Source organism: Platichthys flesus, chromosome 9, assembly GCF_949316205.1.
Source record: "Platichthys flesus chromosome 9, fPlaFle2.1, whole genome shotgun sequence".
In the NCBI taxonomy this organism is placed as follows: Eukaryota; Metazoa; Chordata; class Actinopteri; order Pleuronectiformes; family Pleuronectidae; genus Platichthys; species Platichthys flesus.
Genome location: NC_084953.1, coordinates 813,218 through 817,986, shown reverse-complemented (window position 1 = coordinate 817,986; position 4,769 = coordinate 813,218). Strand labels below are relative to the sequence as shown.

The window sequence follows — 4,769 nt, the reverse complement described above, 5'->3', positions numbered from 1 at the left end:
TTACCCTGATCACACCTTTCCTCCACCCTTCCTTCCTCCTCTCCTCATCTCCTCCTCCTGCTCCTGCTCCCTGACTCATTTTATTTTCCTTGTGTTATGGCAGCCATCATCTGCTCCTTCACCTGAACCTCACCCTGTCAGAATAAAAGCATGCTCCACCCTCCACTTCACTACCAGGAGGAGTAAAAACCATAAAACCTCACAGAGCCACTGATTCTTATTTAACTGACGGACTTTCATTTCAGCCTCTGGTGAACTCACAGCAGCTCCAATAAAAAGATGCAACTTACAGGTTGTTGTCTGAGCAGCTTTACATTTTTCCTCATGTGGGGGGGGGTCAAATGTCTGAGAATCCCAGCGTCCTCAGATTTAAAACCTCTCTGCAGCACCATGTGTGGAGAAGCAGGCTCCTGCTCTGATCAGATGAAGGAGGAGTGAGACTCCGCTCTGTGGGAGACATGTAACTTGTGTAGTTATTTTGTGTTGTTACTGTACGAGCTGTCGATGATGAGTGTTTACGAGGTCGACAGCTTCTATCCACCAGCGGAACGTTGCTCTCACAGAAACGACTTCACTGTGAAACTCTGCAGCAAAACATAAACACACATAATGTGATTTAAAGAGTTGTGTTTGCTTTAATGTGAGCATGTGCTTATTATTACTGAGCTGCATGTGTTTCCACTCAAATCCTTTATTAATAAGCAGAATCACACTGACTCATGTTCCTCACGCCTCTTTTACAAATAATTAGTAACTCAGTCACATCCCCTCTTATTCAAACTATTAAGTAAACACAGAAATATAAAGTGAAATAAAGAAAAATAAAAGTCATGTAGTCAATTCACCAACCTCCATATTGGGGGATTTTTGCAATGTTTAAAAAGTTGCATCATTGAAACTAATTCATTTTTTAACTCATCGCTGGTGCCTCTGGAGATGAAATGCTTCTGATCTCGGGTCAGTGTGAAAACTCTACATTTTGAATCTGGACAAACACAAACTGAGGCTTTCATAAAACCAGCCTCCCTCTTCCTGATTGGTTCTTATGAGTCACGTGACTTGACTTCCTGCTGTGAATGTAAAGCTGCACACACTTCAGCTGTTTTCACAGATGAATTCTGGGAAATGTTCTGGACTGAAACAGCTGAAGTGACCCGGTGAAAAAAATCAAGTGATATTGTCATCTGTATGGATGGAACCTCGTTATCCTTGTAATAACTCATATACTCTAACAACCTCAACCTAATGTATTTAAACTAATGTGTGACTTTACATGATTTATTATCTATTTACTGATGATCATCTAACAAATTACAGGGCTTTATGTTTATAATGTTTATTATCCTTAAAACAGAATCTGGAGCAGATTGATAACGTCCTTCAGACAAAGCATCATAAAAACACATCACCCCCCCCCCACACACACACACACACACACACACACACACACTCAAGAATCAATAAATCAATAGTAAACAGCAAACAGACAGATGCCACCGACTGACATCATCTACACACTGACTCATGTTGAACAATACAACACACAAACTTCAAAAGATATTACATTGACTTGCATTGAATTCATTGAGACTATAATCTTAACCATAGTTCCTCTGTGCCTTACCTAACCCTTAACTTAACCCTTAACTTAACTTAAACCTCAAAACTCAAAGGACGATCCTTCCCAACATGTTCACTCTGCTCTTTAGGTTTTAAGGACACTTATAGTTTTCATCTTTTATGTGTTTCATCCTTTTAGTGTTTTTCGGGCAGGTGCATTATTCAACTTTTATTCTGTGTTATTATTATTCTGGGTCGTACACGATGTGTCCTGGTTCTGTTTGTTGCTGCTGTAGAACTTTAAAACAACAAACACCTCAAACCAGACGTTAATCCAAACCCACCTCAGCCCACAACCTGATATAAACCTCATCTGAACCATAACCAGGTCAACACAATGTGACTGTGGAAACACATGTACATCATTCGTAATAACTGGCCCACACGCACGCACAAACACACACACACACACACACACACACACACACACAGAGCATGCTGGGAGATAAGTAGCCTTTAACTCCGCAGCTCATGAGCATCGAACCTGTGACACATTCATACATTGGAACTCTTGTTAATCATCATGAAACGACCGGATCTCCTCTCGGTGCAGAACCAGCTGATTACCTCTCACTTCCGGGCGGTTGACAGCGGCTCCATCCTCCTCCGGTCCCCCGCGCACATCACCGAGTCCCCGGTAGATCCTCACGAAACCGTGCGTCACGCAGCCGAGTCCCAGCGGATCCTCCGGTCAGCGGCGTCTTCCCGGTGCCGGTGGAGGCAGAGGGATGCTGAGGCTGAGGAAGAGGAGGAGGAGGAAGAGGAGGATGCTCAGACACGCTGCTCCTCTTACAGCTCATTGGTTCACAGACACGCTCCCCCCCCCCACGACCCAATAAACCGCAGATTGAATTTTCACGCATGAGATGTGCCCCCCCCCCTCAGTGCGGCACCCAAACATCAAAGGGGCAGCCACGTGATGGGGGGGAGGGGGGGGGGGTTACATCCAGAGGTAAACACACGAGGGAAATAGATAAATTAGACTTTACTGATAAGAATATATAAGTTATTGAGCAGCAGAACTGATTATAATCAATAAGTTAAATACTCAAAACAAACTTTAATCAAATGTCTGGATTGTTTATTTCATCCTTTTCTTTTGAGGTCAATTTTAAATGTCTTTTTTTTCCCTTCATTTGACATTTGAATTGTATCTGTCGTTGATGTTTTACATTATGATTATTATGATGATTAAGTTAAGGTCATGTTAGCTGTGGTCATGTTAGTTGTGGTCATGTTAATTGTGTTCATATTAGTTGTGTTTAGTCAGACTGTTAAACATCATAAACTCCTGTATGTCCACATTTGACTTAATGTTTCTGTTTCACATTTTTCTTCATATGAAAATGTCCAGAATCACTTTTTCAAATGTCCTGAAATTGAGATGTTTCCTCACTGAATCTCTGTGTCTGTGTCTGTGTCTGTAACTGTCTATGGATTTTTCTGTGTCTGTAACTGTCTATGGATGTGTCTGTGTCTGTTACTGTCTATGGATTTGTCTGTGTCTGTGTCTGTGTCTGTGTCTGTGGATGTGTCTGTTACTGTATCTGTATCTGTATCTGTTCCTGTCTCTCCCATGTGAGCTCACATCCTTTTAGTGTTTCCTTTGTTTCCTTCTTTATTTTTAGTTTCCTCTCAGCTCCTCCCCCCTCAGCTCTTCCCCCCTGCTCAGTGACTGTGTGTCAAACACTGCTCCTGTGTCACCTGCTGGCCAAATGCTGAACTACAGCCATTTCTTTTTATTTGTCATCTGCATATTTTGTCAAGGAAGGTTTTGTTTTCTTGAAGATGGACACACACACACACACACACACACACACACACACACACACATACAAACACACACACAGACACACACAGACACACACAATACACACTATGTTTTAAAGCTAGATAAGGTTTTATTTAAGGAGAAACCAATGTGCGTGTCTGTGTGAGCACATTCTCACATGGATTTGTGTGTCCTTGCATTGAGTGTGTGTGTTGTCTGGGTGTGTGGATGTGTTGGTGAGAGACATTCCTCTCTCTTCAGTTTCCTGCAGTGTTTGTTTGAATTTGTCATAATGGTGGATGAGGAGCGGCCTGCGGTCAGGACACTTCTGTTAATATGAGTTCATCCTGCGCTCGGAGCTGAAGCAGTGATCAAGAGCCTCGTCGCTGGAGGACACACGCCACTCGGCCGGCCCGGGACTGGAACCCATCAGGTGCTGGGACCAGTCGACACACAGGTGGTTCCATCGTCACTAGCACATGCTGCACAGCTGCTCAGAGCCCAACGCTTCAAGGCTGCATTCATTTATTCTCAATATTATAATAAATGCTTTACCATAAAAGCCCCAATGGTCCATAACATAAATATTAATGTGAGATGAGTCATTGGTGTACTGATGTTTTTAATCTACTCAGCAGAAAAGGTCATATGGTGCATTTAAGCCAGTTACAGTTAAACGCCTCAAACATTAACATTAATTAGTTATGATTAAGTTGTTTTTATTGTAAATGTTAAGTTTGATTTACTTTCCGTTGGAGCAGTTCACATGAACTCACTCCAGACTCAATGCTAAGCTAAATGCTAAGCTAAATGCTAACCTAAATGCTAAGCTAAATGCTAAGCTAAATGCTAAGCTATGATTGAACGGTGAGGATCCATCGTCACAAACTATCAGAGAATTTCTTTTAGAATGAATAACAAACTTTTCCAGCAGCTGTGATGAAAAACGATGAATTGTGTTATTAGGACAAACATGGAGTCACAGTGACAGATGAAGACCTGTTAAACAAGAGGATTTATACATCTGGTGAGAGTCACTGCGTGTTTCTCTCATGTTCTCCCATCATGCCTTCTGTCTCTGTGGATTTGTGAACAATCCACCAGCAGGAGGAGTAAGGATGAAGAGGAGTCGGTCCTCGGGGACGTGAGGTGTCAGCAGGACTTCACGAGGTCCAGATGATCACTGTCCCTCTGCTGAGGAGTTTAAATGAGGCTTAAAGGGATGGTTCACTGAAGACCTCCTCATCATCTACTCACCACTTTGACGGAGGGTGAAGAACTCTTCCGGAGTCTCGGGGGGCGTAGCAGTGAATGGGGTCTCCTTCTTCAGATGTAACGCTTCAGTTACAGGCAGGAGGATCCCAGAGGACATTCAGGA

At 42.8% G+C, this 4,769-nt stretch overlaps 1 protein-coding gene across 1 annotated transcript in view; it reads right to left on the bottom strand.

Annotated features, from left to right (window-relative positions):
- pde4dip (phosphodiesterase 4D interacting protein) overlaps positions 1 to 2,309 on the bottom strand; it is a 64,740-nt gene extending 62,431 nt beyond the window's left edge. Inside the window, exon 1 of the mRNA XM_062394851.1 lies at positions 2,188 to 2,309. The gene's annotated coding sequence lies outside the window, so the exon portion shown is untranslated. The remainder of the gene's footprint in view (positions 1 to 2,187) is intronic.
- Positions 2,310 to 4,769: the final 2,460 nt, after the last annotated feature.